The sequence below is a fragment of the Tachyglossus aculeatus genome, chromosome 1 (genome assembly GCF_015852505.1).
Source record: "Tachyglossus aculeatus isolate mTacAcu1 chromosome 1, mTacAcu1.pri, whole genome shotgun sequence".
Taxonomy (NCBI): Eukaryota; Metazoa; Chordata; class Mammalia; order Monotremata; family Tachyglossidae; genus Tachyglossus; species Tachyglossus aculeatus.
The window spans coordinates 88154430-88169546 of NC_052066.1; the positions used below are offsets into that span (position 1 = coordinate 88154430).

At 50.2% G+C, this 15117-nt stretch overlaps 1 protein-coding gene across 4 annotated transcripts in view; it reads left to right on the forward strand.

Moving 5' to 3' along the window:
- The first annotated feature begins 6770 nt into the window (after positions 1-6770).
- Positions 6771-15117, forward strand: part of PXYLP1 (2-phosphoxylose phosphatase 1) — a 103032-nt gene continuing 94685 nt past the window's right edge. The window contains exons 1-2 of one of the 4 annotated variants that reach the window (XM_038749689.1): positions 6789-6825; positions 8145-8213. The gene's annotated coding sequence lies outside the window, so the exon portion shown is untranslated. Of the gene's footprint in view, positions 6826-7893; positions 8045-8144; positions 8214-15117 lie in introns of those variants that run through there. The other 3 variants (XM_038749673.1, XM_038749711.1, XM_038749681.1) reach the window with 3 other exon arrangements.

Below are 15117 nucleotides of genomic sequence, written 5' to 3' on the forward strand. Positions count from 1 at the left end.
TGTATCCAACCCAGCACTTAGTACAGTGCCTAGCACCTAGTAAGCGCTTAACAACTGCCATATTTCCTCATTGCTGCTTTCTTCTGGACTCTGCACATCCTTCCTAGTCCACTTCTAATCCCGGGTCCACCACATCTCTGCTGTTTGACCTTGGGCAAGTTGCTTAATTTATCTGAGCCTCAATGTCCTCTTACCTCTCCGGTCGTTCTTTCTCAGTCTCTTTTGCAGGCTCCTCCTCCCCCTCCCATTCTCTCACTGTGGGGGCTCCCCAAGGTTCAGTGCTTGGTCCCCTTCTGTTCTCGATCTACACGCACTCCCTTGGTGACCTTATTCGCTCCCACGGCTTCAACTATCATCTCTACGCTGATGACACCCAGATCTACATCTCTGCCCCTGCTCTCTCCCCCTCCCTCCAGGCTCGCATCTTCTCCTGACTTCAGGACATCTCCATCTGGATGTCTGCCCGCCACCTAAAACTAGACATGTCCAAGACTGAACTCCTTGTCTTCCCTCCCAAACCCTGCCCTCTCCCTGACTTTCCCATCTCTGTTGATGGCACTACCATCCTTCCCGTCTCACAAGCCCGCAACCTTGGTGTCATCCTCGACTCCGCTCTCTCATTCATCCCTCACATCCAAGCCGTGACCAAAACCTGCCGGTCTCAGCTCCACAACATTGCCAAGATCCGCCCTTTCCTCTCCATCCCAACCGCTACCCTGCTCGTTCAAGCTCTCATCCTATCCCGTCTGGACTACTGCATCAGCCTTCTCTCTGATCTCCCATCCTCGTGTCTCTCTCCACTTCAATCCATACTTCATACTGCTGCCCGGATTATCTTTGTCCAGAAACGCTCTGGGCATATCACTCCCCTCCTCAAAAATCTCCAGTGGCTACCAATCAATCTGCGCATCAGGCAGAAACTCCTCACCCTGGACTTCAAGGCTGTCCATCCCCTCGCCCCCTCCTACCTCACCTCCCTTCTCTCCTTCTCCAGCCCAGCCCGCACCCTCCGCTCCTCCGCCGCTGATCTCCTCACTGTACCTCGTTCTCGCCTGTCCCGCCATCGACCCTCGGCCCACGTCCTCCCCCGGGCCTGGAATGCCCTCCCCCTGCCCATCCACCAAGCTAGCTCTCTTCCTCCCTTCAAGGCCCTACTAAGAGCTCACCTCCTCCAGGAGGCCTTCCCAGACTGAGCCCCTTCCTTCCTCTCCCCCTCGTCCCCCTCTCCATCCCCCCATCTTACCTCCTTCCCTTCCCCGCAGCACCTGTATATATGTATATGTTTGTACATGTTTTTTACTCTATTTATTTATTTATTTATTTTATTTGTACATATCTATTCTATTTATTTTATTTTGTTAGTATGTTTGGTTTTGTTCTCTGTCTCCCCCTTTTAGACTGTGAGCCCACTGTTGGGTAGGGACTGTCTCTGTATGTTGCCAATTTGTACTTCCCAAGTGCTTAGTACAGTGCTCTGCACATAGTAAGTGCTCAATAAATACGATTGATGATGATGATGATGATGATGTCCTTGTCTGTAAAATGGGGATTAAGACTGTGAGCCCCACATGGGACAACCTGATTACCTTGTGTCTACCCCAGCGCTTAGAACAGTACTTGGCACATAGTATGCGCTTAACAAATACCATAATTATTATTATTATTAAGTCATAAACTGTACTCAAAGAATCAATCCATCAGTTATATTTATTGAGCGCTTACAGTGTGCAGAGTACTGTACTAAATGCTTGGAAGAGCATGGTAAAACAGTTGGTAGACACGTTCCCTGCCCACAGTGAGCTTACAGTCCAGAGGGGGAGACAGACGTTAATGTAAATAAATGTATCATGGACATTCATTCAATTGTATTTATTGAGCGCTTACTGTGTGCACAGCACTGTACTAAGCACTTGGGAAATACAAGTTTCCAACATATAGAGACGGTCCCTACCCAACAGCGGGCTCACAGTCTAGAAGGGGGAGACAGACGTTAATGTAAATAAATGTATCATGGACATTCATTCAATCGTATTTATTGAGCGCTTACAGTGGGCAGAGCACTGTACTAAGAGCTTGGGAAATACAAGTTTACAACATATAGAGACGGTCCCTACCCAACAGCGGGCTCACAGTCTAGAAGGGGGAGACAGACAACAAAACCAAACATAGTAACAAAATAAAGTAAATAGAATAAAATATATACATAGGGACTGTCTCTACATTCATTCGTATTTATTGAGCGCTTACTGTGCGCCCAACTTGTACTTCCCAAGAGCTCAGCACAGTGCTCTGCACACAGTAAGCGCTCAATTAATAGGATTGAATGAATGACTGAATGCAAAGCACCGTACTAAGCGCTTGGGAAGGACAAGTCGGCAATATATAGAGGCGGTCCCTACCCAACAACGGGCTCACAGTCTATATTCATTCATTCATTCAATCGCATTTATTGAGCACTTACAGTGTGCAGAGCACTGTACTAAGCGCTTGGGAAGTACAAGTTGGCAACATCTAGAGACGGCCCCTACCCAACAGCGGGCTCACAGTCTAGAAGGGGGAGACAGAGAACAAAACAAAACATATTAACAAAATAAAATAAATAGAATAAATACGTACAAGTAAAATAGAGTAATAAATACGTACAAACATATATGTGTATATACAGGTGATGTGGGGAAGGGAAGGAGGGAAGGTGGGGGGGATGGAGAGGGGGATGCTTGGGAAGTCCAAGTTGGCAACATCTAGAGATGGTCCCTACCCAACAGCGGGCCCACAGTCTAGAAGGCGGGCTCACGTATTTATTGAGCGCTTCCCGTGTGCAGAGCACTGTACTAAGCGCTTGGGAAGTACAAGCTGGCAACATCTAGAGACGGTCCCTGCCCAACAGCGGGCTCACAGTCTAGAAGGTGGGCTCATGTATTTATTGAGCACTTATTGTGTGCAGAGCACCGTACTAAGCGCTTGGGAAGTCCAAGTTGGCAACATCCAGAGACGGTCCCTACCCAACAGCGGGCTCACAGTCTGGAAGGTGGGCTCACGTATTTATTGAGCGCTTCCCGTGTGCAGAGCACTGTACTAAGCGCTTGGGAAGTACAAGTTGGCAACATCTAGAGACGGTCCCTTCCCAACAGCGGGCTCACAGTCTAGAAGGCGGGCTCATGTATTTATTGAGCGCTTATTGTGTGTAGAGCACTGTATTAAGCGCTTGGGAAGTCCAAGTTGGCAACATATAGAGACGGTCCTTACCCAACAGCGGGCCCACAGTCTAGAAGGTGGGCTCACGTATTTATTGAGCGCTTCCCGTGTGCAGAGCACTGTACTAAGCGCTTGGGAAGTACAAGTTGGCAACATCTAGAGACGGTCCCTTCCCAACAGCGGGCTCACAGTCTAGAAGGCGGGCTCATGTATTTATTGAGCGCTTATTGTGTGTAGAGCACTGTATTAAGCGCTTGGGAAGTCCAAGTTGGCAACATATAGAGACGGTCCTTACCCAACAGCGGGCCCACAGTCTAGAAGGTGGGCTCACGTATTTATTGAGCGCTTCCCGTGTGCAGAGCACTGTACTAAGCGCTTGGGAAGTACAAGTTGGCAACATCTAGAGATGGTCCCTACCCAACAGCGGGCTCACAGTCTAGAAGGCGGGCTCATGTATTTATTGAGCGCTTATTGTGTGCAGAGCACTGTATTAAGCGCTTGGGAAGTACAAGTTGGCAACATCTAGGGACAGTCCCTATCCAACAGTGGGCTCACAGTCTAGAAGGCGGGCTTGCATATTTATTGAGTGCTTCCTGTGTGCAGAGCACTGTAGTAAGCATTTGGGAAGTACAAGTTGGCAACATTTAGAAATGGTCCCTACCCAACAGCGGGCTCACAGTCTAGAAGGCGGGCTCGCGTATTTATTGAGCGCTCACTGTGTGCAGAGCACTGTACTAAGCGCTTGGGAAGAAGTACAAGTTGGCAACATCTAGAGACGGTCCCTCGTCTGTCCGTGCATGCCCCGGGGCCCCGAGCCCCCAGGGAGGGCCGGAGGGCGGCCCGGAGGAGGAGGAGGAGGAGGAAGGGGGGGGCACACCACCGAAAGTGCGCCCCGCCGCGGCCCGCGGGGGAAGCGCCCAGCCCCCAGCTGGGGGCGGGACAAGGGGCCCGACGGACGGCAGGGGGCGCTGGCCGCCTCCCTCATTCATTCATTCATTCGTTCATTCATTCATCCGTTCATTCAATCATCATCAATCATCAATCGTATTTATTGAGCGCTTCCTGTGTGCAGAGCACTGTACTAAGCGCTTGGGAAGCACAAGTTCATTCATTCATTCATTCGCTCAGTCATTCATTCGTTCGTTCCTTCGTTCATGCATTCATTCATTCATTCGTTCATTCATTCATGCATGCGTTCATTTATTCATTCATTCAATCGTATTTATCGAGCGCTGCTGCGTGCAGAGCGCTGTACTAAGCGCTTGGGAAGTCCAAGTTCATTCATTCATTCAATCGTATTTATCGAGCGCTTCCTGTGTGCAGAGCGCTGTGCTAAGCGCTTGGGAAGTCCAAGTTCATCCATTCATTCAATCGTATTTATCGAGCGCTTACTGTGCGCAGAGCGCTGTACTAAGCGCTTGGGAAGTACAAGTTCATTCATTCATTCAATCGTATTTATCGAGCGCTTACTGTGTGCAGAGCGCTGTACTAAGCGCTTGGGAAGTACAAGTTCATTCATTCATTCATTCATTCAATCGTATTTATCGAGCGCTTCCTGTGTGCAGAGCGCTGTGCTAAGCGCTTGGGAAGTACAAGTTCATTCATTCATTCAATCGTATTTATCGAGCGCTTCCTGTGTGCAGAACGCTGTACTAAGCGCTTGGGCAGTGCAAGTTGGCAACATCAAGAGACGGTTCCTACCCAGCTACGGGCTCACAGTCTAGAAGGCGGGCTCATGTATTTATTGAGCGCTTACTGTGTGCAGAGCGCTGTACTAAGCGCTTGGAAAGTACAAGTTCATTCATTCACTCATTCGTTCATTAATTCATTCATTCGTTCATTAATTAATTAATTCATTCATTCTTCCTTGCGGGCGTGCCCCGAGCCCTGAGCCCCCGCGGAGGGCGGCCCGGAGGAGGAGGAGGAGGAGGAGGAGGAGGGGGAGCAGCGCGCACAGCCGGAGCGCGGCCCCAACCCCGAAAGTGCGCCCCGCCGCGGCCCGCGGGGGAAGCGCCCGGCGCCCAGCCGGGGGCGGGGGGGGGGGGGCGGGACAAGGGCCGGACCGACGGACGGACGGCAGGGGGCGCTAGCCGCCTCCCTCCCTCCCTCATTCATTCATTCATTCGTTCATTCATTCGTTCATTCATTCATTCGTTCGCTCATTCATTCATTCATTCATTCGTTCGTTCGTGCATTCATTCATTCGTTCGCTCATTCATTCATTCATTCATTCGTTCGTTCGTGCATTCATTCATTCATTCAATCGTATTTATTGAGCGTTTACTGTGTGCAGAGCAGTGTACTGAGCGCTTAGAAAGTGCAAGTTCATTCATTCATTCGTTCTTTCCTTCCTTCGTTCATTCATTCATTCATTCATTCATTCGTGAGGAGGAGGAGGAGGAAGAGGAGGAGCAGCGCGCGCAGAGGCCGGAGCGCGGCCCCAACCCCGAAAGTGCGCCCCGCCGCGGCCCGCGGGGGAAGCGCCCGGCGCCCAGCCGGGGGCGGGGGGGCGGGACAAGGGCCGGACCGACGGACGGACGGCAGGGGGCGCTAGCCGCCTCCCTCCGTCCCTCCCTCCCTCATTCATTCATTCATTCGTTCATTCATTCATTCATTCATTCATTCGTTCGTTCATTCATTCGTTCATTCATTCATTCGTTCGTTCATTCATTCGTTCGTTCATTCGTTCATTCGTTCATTCAATCGTATTTATTGAGCGCTTACTGTGTGCAGAGCACTGCACTAAGCGCTTAGAAAGTGCAAGTTCATTCATTCATTCATTCATTCATTCGTTCATTCATTCATTCGTTCGTTCATTCGTTCATTCATTCATTCATTCATTCATTCATTCCCCCTCCCCACAGCACCTCCCCTCCCCACAGCACCTGTATATATGTTTGTACGTATTTATTACTCTATTTATTTATTTTATTTGTACATATTTATTCTATTTATTTTAATTTGTTAATATATTTTGTTTTGTTCTCTGTCTCCCCCTTCTAGACTGTGAGCCCGCTGTCGGGTAGGGACCGTCTCTATATGTTGCCAACTTGGACTTCCCAAGCGCTTAGTACAGTGCTCTGCACACAGTAAGCGCTCAATAAATACGATTGAATGAATGAATGAATGAACGAATGAATTCATTCATTCGTTCATTCATTCATTCGTTCGCTCATTCATTCATTCATTCATTCGTTCGTTCGTTCATTCCTTCATTCAATCGTATTTATTGAGCGTTTACTGTGTGCAGAGCACTGGACTGAGAGCTTAGAAAGTGCAAGTTCATTCATTCACTCGTTCGTTCGTTCGGAGGAGGAGGAGGAGGAGGAGGAGGAGGAAGAGCGGCGCGCAGAGGCCGGAGCGCGGCCCCAACCCCGAAAGTGCGCCCCGCCGCGGCCCGCGGGGGGAGCGCCCGGCGCCCAGCCGGAGTCGAGGGGGCGGGACAAGGGCCGGCCGGCCGGCAGGGGGCGCTGGCCGCCTCGCTCCGTCCGCCCGCCCGCCCGCCCGCCCGCGCCCCGAGCGTCCTGGGAGGGCGGCCCGGCGGAGGCGGCGCGGGGCGGAGCGGGGCGGCTGTTGCGTGCGGCGCCGTTGCCCGCGGGCCGGGAGGGAAACCGGCCGGGGCCTCTGCAGGTCTGTGCGGGGGGGGGACCGGGGGGGGGCCGCGGGGGGGCCGGCGGGCGGGCGTCGGTTGCGGGGGTTGGTGTCCGCGGGCCGAGGGCGCGCGGGGGTGGGGGGGATCCGCTGACAGAGGCGCCGCCGCCGCCGAGTACCGCCCCCGCGCAGGGACGGGACACCCCCGGACCGACGGACGGACCCACCGCGCGCGCGCACACACACACACACACACACACGCGCGCACACACACACACACACACAGGGGAGCCGGCTTCTGCAGCGTCCGGCCCCGGAGGGGGGTCGCCTCCCCTGACAAAGCCCGCCAACGGGGAGCCCGGACCCCCCCCCCCCCCCCGCCCCGAGGACCCCCCCCCCCGGGCCTCCAGCCAGACAAGTTGGGGCTCCATCCCTCCGCCCCCCCCAACCCCCATAACCCTAAGCATCCCTCTAACCCCCCATACCCCCAATCCTCCATACTCTCTAACCCCCATACCCCCAACCCTCCACACCCCCTAACACCCCAGACTCCTCCTACCCCCAACCCCCATACCCCTCAGCCCCCCACCCTCAACCCCATACCCTCTAACCCCTCACCCCCCGTACCCCTCCACCCCCTAACTCCCATACCCTCTAGCCCCCCATGCCCCCTAACCCCCATAACCCTCAACCCCTATCCCCCCATACCCCCAACCCTCCATACTCTCTAACCCCCATAGCCCCAACCCTCCATACCCCCTAACCCCCATACTCCTCCTACCCCCATACCCCTCAGCCCCCCACCTCCAAACCCCCATACCCCCTAAGCCCCCATACACCTCAACCCCCCACCCCCCAACCCCCATACCCTCTAACCCCCATACCCCTCCTACCCCCCAACCCCCATACCCCTCCTACCCCCTTACCCCCCAACCCCCACATCCCCTCATACCCCTCCTACCCCGTTACCCCCCAACCCCCATACTCCCCAACCGCCCATACCCCTCCTACCCCCTATACCCCCATACCCCCCAACCCCCTGTGCCCCTCCTACCCCCATACCCCCATAGGGGGAGAGACAGAAAGGGGCCCAGCGCCTGACGCCCCAAAGAGGGACCTCACCCCGACCTTTGACCCCGACCCGGCCCTCTCCTCCTCCTCCTCCTCCTCCTCCTCCCCAGTGCCTAGTACAGATTGTCCGCCACAGTGTGAGATCCACATTTTCTTTCTACTCCTGGGAAGGGAACCAACCACACAGGTAAGAAGGTGGGGGCACCCATTCTTCCCCCGGACACTGGCAGTCACCAGTTGGTTTGTTTATTTGGTTTTTTTCTTTCCCCTCCCGCGTCCGGTTACAGACGCTATTTAGATTTCTTAAAAGCCGCCGGGGCAAGTGGAGATGACACGGTACATCGGGGAATGGAGAGGTACTGTTAATTGGCGCTCAATTATCACGATTGAAGGAATTCACCGTACCCGGTTATCGTTCTCCTCTTTTCCTTTTTTCCTGGGTTGCGTGCGTGGGTTAGAGCCGGAGCTAAATGCAGGGTTTTCTCTAAGAATGACAACGTCTTTGGAGGGATCTCTTGCGGGAAGCGGGTTTGCATTATTCTTTTTCAAAAATCGGGTGTTCTTACAAGGTAGAGTTTTCGTTCACCCCCAGATACGTTTTGTCCAGTTGCCAAAGTTACCGGCGTTGGTGCTTTAGTCTTTTAGACTGTGAGCCCACTGTTGGGTAGGGACTGTCTCTGTATACTTCCCAAGCGCTTAGTACAGTGCTCTGCACACAGTAAGCGCTCAATAAATACGATTGATTGATTTAAATCATTAGGAGCGCGAGAGAATCCGAAACCGGCATTACAATCCGCTTTACCCCCTTCGACGTTTCTCTAAATAGAGATAATCGTGTGGCCGATTAGTACGTTTTCTTTATTTTGGAAAGAGGCGAATGAATGCCCACCTCTCTTCCTCCGTTCTGCCCATCCAATCCCCCTTCTTCCTCCTCTTCTCCCACCGACACCCTGCTACCTTTCCCTCCTTCCTTCCCTCCCCCTGGAAGGGTAGAACAAGAGGAAAAACAACAACGAAACACGGAGAACAACCTGAAATCAAGCTGGGGTAGAAAGGAAGTTAAAAAAAGTAGCAACTGTACATCCCAACTCCAGAGTGACCAGGGAAGAGGCGTGGGTGAAGTGGATGTATCCATTGCTGATCTCTGGGGTTTTATATATCTATAATATCTATTTACATGTAAAAATTAATGGACCCAATAAAAACCCGCAGGTAAAAATGGAGACATAATTCAATTTTAATGGGGTATTAAATGAACACCTCTTGGCAATAGCTAGTTCACTTCGGTGTTAATGTCCTGTTCGGACAGCCTCAAAAGTAGGGTTTAAAGCCGACGGCGCACGTAGGTCGAGGGGGACGGACAGCAAAAGCATCTTTCGGAGACGATTGAAATTGAAGGTGACGGTTGATGCGAGCCGTTTCCAAGACCCCTATCTTTCATTTTCGTTCAACGCTCTTGAATTGCATTTAGCAGCAATTCATTTTTTTTGTCCTTAGGAAAATGAGGATATATTATGCCTCGTAATTTCCGCCTTGAGCATTGAATAGATCTGCGTTCCTTAGAGGAGTTTGAAGAAGTAAGAGCTGCATTTTTCCATGCCATCTGATGAGGATATTAGCAAAGATTTTAACTGTGTGTTGTCTACCGATGTTTATGCCGACCTTGCAAATACAGGAGTTGGAGAAAGTAGTTTGAACGTGTGAAAATTGCACACATCTCCTAAGCTAGGGCACTTGTGACAATTTTGAAGGGTTTTTTAAAAAATATTTTACACTTTTTCCCCTTCAGGCCTATTTTCCTTTGGCCCGTGGGAAGATTATTACCAGCTGGGGCACAGGAACAGTGTCTTGCTTCAAGTGTATTCCCCCCCGGGTACTTAGAACAGTGCTCTGCCTGCCCTTAGTAGGCTCTCAGTACACCTCAGTCAATCAAGAGTATAACTATTGAGCACCTACTATTTTCAGAGCACTGGACTAAGTATTTGAGAGGGTGCACGATAATCTGTAGGCAGGTTCCCTGCCCTCTAGGAGCGTACAATCTAGTAAGGGCGGCAGACACTAAAATACATCGCAAGTAAAGGGAATCAATAGAATATAAAGCTTTGTACGGAAGTGCATCCTGGGGCCTCCTGGAGGAGATGCGATTTTGGACCTCTGTGCACAGTAGGCGCTCAATAAGTATGATTGGTTGATTTGGGGATGGGAAGAGCAGTTGCCTGTGGAAGCAGCGTGGCTCAGTGGAAAGAGCCCGGGCTTTGGAGTCAGAGGTCGTGGGTTCAAATCCCGACTCCGCCACTTGTCAGCTGTGTGACTCTGGGCAAGTCACTTCACTTTTCTGGGCCTCAGTTCCCTCATCTGGAAAATGGGGATGAAGACTGCGAGCCCCCACGGGACGACCCGATCACCTTGTAACCTCCCCAGTGCTTAGAACAGTGCTGGGCACATAGTAAGCGCTTAATAAATGCCATTATTATTGTTATTATTGTGTGAAAGGAGAGGGAACTGCATGTGGAAGGGAAGGTGTAAGAGTTTGGTGGTGGGAGTAGGGAAAAAGAGCATGGGCCCGAGAGGCCGAGGACCTGCGCTCTAATCCTGGGCCTGCCCACTTACCAGCTTGGTGACTTTGAATAAGTCACTTAACTTCTCTGGGATTCAGCTTCCTCCTATGTATGTGCATATATGTTCATAAAAGCATATATAATAATAGTGGTGGTATTTGTTAAGTGCTTACTATAGAGTGCATATATGTACCTATACTTATCAAATGTGAAATGGAGATTCATTACCCATTCTCCTTTCCCCTTATACTGTGAGCTCCCTGGGCAACAAGGACTGGGTCCAAACTGATTATCTAGTAAGTACCCCAGCACTTACTGCTTGGCACATTGTGCTTAACAAAACCAAAAGTATTATTATTATTAGAGGCAAAAATGAGACACGGTGATTAGCTTGACTTGAAATAATAATAATAATAATTTTGGTATTTATGAAGTGCTTACAATGTGCCACTGTTCTAAGTGCTGGGGTAGATACAAGATAATCGGGTTAGACACAGTCCCTGTCCCACATAGGGCTCACAGTCTTAATTCCCGTTTTACAGATGAGGGAACTGAGGCCCAGAGAAGTGAAGTGACTTGCCCAAGGTCACACAGCAGACAGGTGGTGGAGCTGGGATGAGAACCCATGACCATTGAGGATAACGAAGCATGGGAACTGGAGTATTTGGGGAGAGGATCGATGGTAAGAAGGAGGGACAGAGCTTGCAGGGTTCCTTGAACCCAAAGATCAGGGGTTTCTTTTCGATGCTGGAAGGATTGGGTGGCCGTTGGAGGTATGTGGGGAGGCCTCCGCAGAACAGCGTTTTAGGAAAATGGTATGGGTGAAGCGTATGGAGTTAGGATTGGAGAGGAGCGAGGCTGGAGGTAGGGAGGTCAGCGAAGAGGCTGATCGAGAGCCGAGCCTGCCCATGACAAATATTTGGGCTAGTGTAGTGCCAGTTGGAATGGAGAGGAAGGGGAAGATTCTTGAAATCCTGACAGGATTTGGCAACAGACTGAACACGGGGTTGGCGGGGAGTCTCATGATGGCCAGGAACGAGGTCTGATTGCTACCCATGTACTCCTTCCCAGCGTGTAGTCCAGTGCTTTGTACTTAGAAAGTACTTAATAAATACTACTACTAGGGAGCAGTTGAGGATAATATCAAGATTACGGGCTGGAGGGACGGGGAAGATGGGGGTGGTGTCCATTGTGATGGGAAAGGTAGATTGAGGAGAGGGATTTGGGTTGTTGTTTTATGCTGTTGAGTCGTCTCTGACCCATAGTGACACCATGGGCACATCGTTCCCTGAACGCCCCTCCTCCATCTGCAGTCGTTCTGGTAGTGTAGCCATAGAGTTTTCCTGGTAAAGGTAGGGAAGTGATTTACCATTCCCTCCTTCCGCGCAGTCAACTTGAGTCTCTGCCGTCGGCTCTCTCCCATGCTGCTACTGCCCGGCAAGGGGGAGTTTTACCTTGCAGCAGATTGCCTTCCCCTCGCTAGCCACTGCCCAAGTTAGGAGTGAAATGGGTAGGCCTCTGCTTGACTCTCCCTTCCGTAGTCGAGACGGGTAGAGGACTGGGAACTCTCCAGGTGGGACCCTGAGATGGGGAAGGATTTGGGAAGGACGATATTAATTCAGTTTTGAACATTTGATGTTGAGGTGCCATAGTGAGCACCTAACAAACACCATCATCATCATTTAGAAATGTCTTCATGGAGGGGGGAGGCAATTGGAGATTGCAAAGAGGGAATACAGTGTTCTGCACAAAGTAAGTGCTCATTACCAGTGACTGATTGAGAGAGGTCAGGGTTGGGCAGGTAGATTTGGGCGTCAGCTGCATTGCGGTGGTAGTTAAAGTCAAGAGTGTGAACGAGCAATCCAAGGGGAGGGAGTGTAATTTTTTTTTTGAATGGTGTTAAGTGCTTAACATGTGCCAAGTACTGTACTAAGTGCTGGGGTAGATACAAGCTAGTCAGGTTGGACACAGTCCATATCCCACATGAGGATCGCAGTCTTAATACTTTATAGCTGACATAACTGAGACCTAGAGGAATGAGCTCGGCCTAATGGATAGAGCACAGGCCCAGTCATTAGACCTGGGTTCTAATTCTGCCTCCTCCACTTGTCTGCTCTTTTAACTTGGGCAGGTTACTTCAGAGTCTCTGGACCTCAGTTGCTTCATCTGTAGAATGGGGATTAAAACCGGATTCCCCATGTAGACCAGGACTGTGTTCAGCCTGATTACCTTGCAGCTGCCCCAGCACCTTGAACAGTGCCTGGCATGGAGTAAGCGATTAACAAATACCATTTTTTTTTTTTTTAAAAAGGTGAAGTGACTTACCCAAGGTGGCAGAGCTGGGATTAGAACCCAGGTCCTTTCTTTCATTTATTGAGGACTTACTGTGTACAAAGCACTGTACTTAGCTCTTGGAAGAGTACAATATAATAATAGATACATTCCTTAACCACAATGAGTTTACAGTCTAGAGGGGGAGACTGACATTAATATAAATAAAGGACTTTTGATTTCTGACTCCCAGGACTGTGCTTGAGAAGAAGAGATGATTGAGAAGAGAAGGAGACCCAGAACTGAGCCTTGAGGAACACTCAGGGTTAGTGAGCATGCCAACTGTCAGCTGTGTGACTTTGGGCAAGTCACTTAACTTCTCTGTGCCTCAGTTACCTCATCTGTAAAAATGGGGATTAAAGTTGTGAGCTTGCTGTGGGACAACCTGATCACCTTGTAACCTCCCCAGTGCTTAGAACAGTGCTTTGCACATAGTAAGCGCTTAACAAATACCATTATAAGCGCTTAGTACAGTGCAAGTGCTTAGTACAGTGCTCTGCACACAGTAAGCGCTCAATAAATACGATTGATGATGAAGGAGACAGAGAAGGACGGGCCAGTGAGGTAGGGGAACCAGGAAGGGTGAGATGAGTTTGTGTTTCCAGAGGGAGGAGGTGGTCCAGTGTCAGAGGCAGCTGAGATTAGAACAGAGTAGAGTCCATTAGACTTGGTGAGAAGGAGGTCATTGGAGAGAGCGATCTCAGAATGAATCAATCAGTCATATTTATTGAGCGCTTACTGTGTGCAGAGCACTGTACTAAGCGCTTGGGAAGTCCAAGTTGGCAACATATAGAGACAGTCCCTACCCAACAGTGGGCTCACAGTCTAGAAGGGGGAGACAGAGAACAAAACCAAACATATTAATAAAATAAATAGAATAGATATGTACAAGTAAAATAAATAAATAGAGTAATAAATATGCACAAATATATATACATATATACAGGTGCTGTGGGGAAGGGGAACAAAAGCCTGGGTTGTTGAGTGTCGAGAAAGCGGAGGCAGCATGTAGATATAGCCCATTTGCCACTGAGGAGTTTGGATTGGAGCAGGATGAAGGATGGCCGGATGGTGCATTGGAGACCGGAGAAGGGTTTTATTTTAATAGAGGGGAGACATGGGCATGTCTGAAGGCAGAGAGGCAGGAGTCCTCAGAAAGGTGATAGAATGGGCTCAAGTGTTTCTGTAAGGTTTTTCTCTAAAAAAAAGTTCAATCCTCATCTCCCCACTCCTCAAGAACCTCCAGTGGTTGCCCGTCTACCTTCATATCAAATGGTAACTTCTCACCATTGGCTTTGGGGCAATCAGCTTACCCCTTCCTACCTCACCTCACTGATCTCCTACTGCAACCCAGCCTGCACACTTTGCCCCTCTAGCACGAGTCAGTGTGTTCAGATCTCGTCTGTCTCACTGCTGACCCCTTGCCCACGTCTTTCCTCCGAACTGAAACTCCTCCCCGCTCCGTATTCGTCAGATCATCACTATTCCCGCCTGTAAAGCCTTTTTAAGGTCACATCCCCTCCAAGAGGCCTTCCCCGATTAAGCCCTCTTCTCCTCAATTCCTTCTCATTCATTCAATTGTATTTATTGAGCGCTTACTGTGTGTAGAGCACTGTACTAAGCGCTTGGGAAGTGCAAATCGGAAACATATGCAGACGGTCCCTACCCAACAACGGGCTCACAGTCTAGAAGGGGGTGACAGACAACAAAACAAAACACCCTCAGCCCTGACAGCATTAAGCATATCCTTACGTTCTGCCATTTCCCTAGTCTGTAATTGAGTAGGAATAGTGTGGCCTAGTAGAAGCAGCACAGGCCTGGGATTCAGAGGACTTAGAGCCTAATCCAGGCTCTGCCACTTTTCTGCTGTGTGGCCTTGATTGAGTCACTCAGTTTTTCTGTGCCTCAGTTTCCTCATTTGTAAATTGGGGATTGACTCTTACCCCCTCTTAGTTAGACCCATGTGGGACAGGGACTGTGTCCTACCTAATTATCTTGCACCTCCCCCAGCGCTTATTACAGTGCTTGGCAAATACTAAGCGCTTAACAGGTACCATAATAATTATTATTATTTTAACATCTGTCTTCCCTCCTAAACTGTAGGCTCCTTGTGGGCAAGGATTGTTTCAGCCAACTCTGCCCTACTGTAGTCTCTCAAGTGCTTAGTCCAGTGCTGTGCACTCAGGAAGTGCTCAATCTAGAACCAGCGATTTATCAGACTACTTGTGATTAAGGTCGGCAATCGGACTATTTTAGAGTTCTAAATGTAGAGGGCTAATTGAGAAGTCTGCTGCCGGCAGCAAAGAACATTGAGTTGATCCGAGCTAAGTTTTAGGGTCAGTCCAAATGGCCAACACTGGGAAAGGGGTAG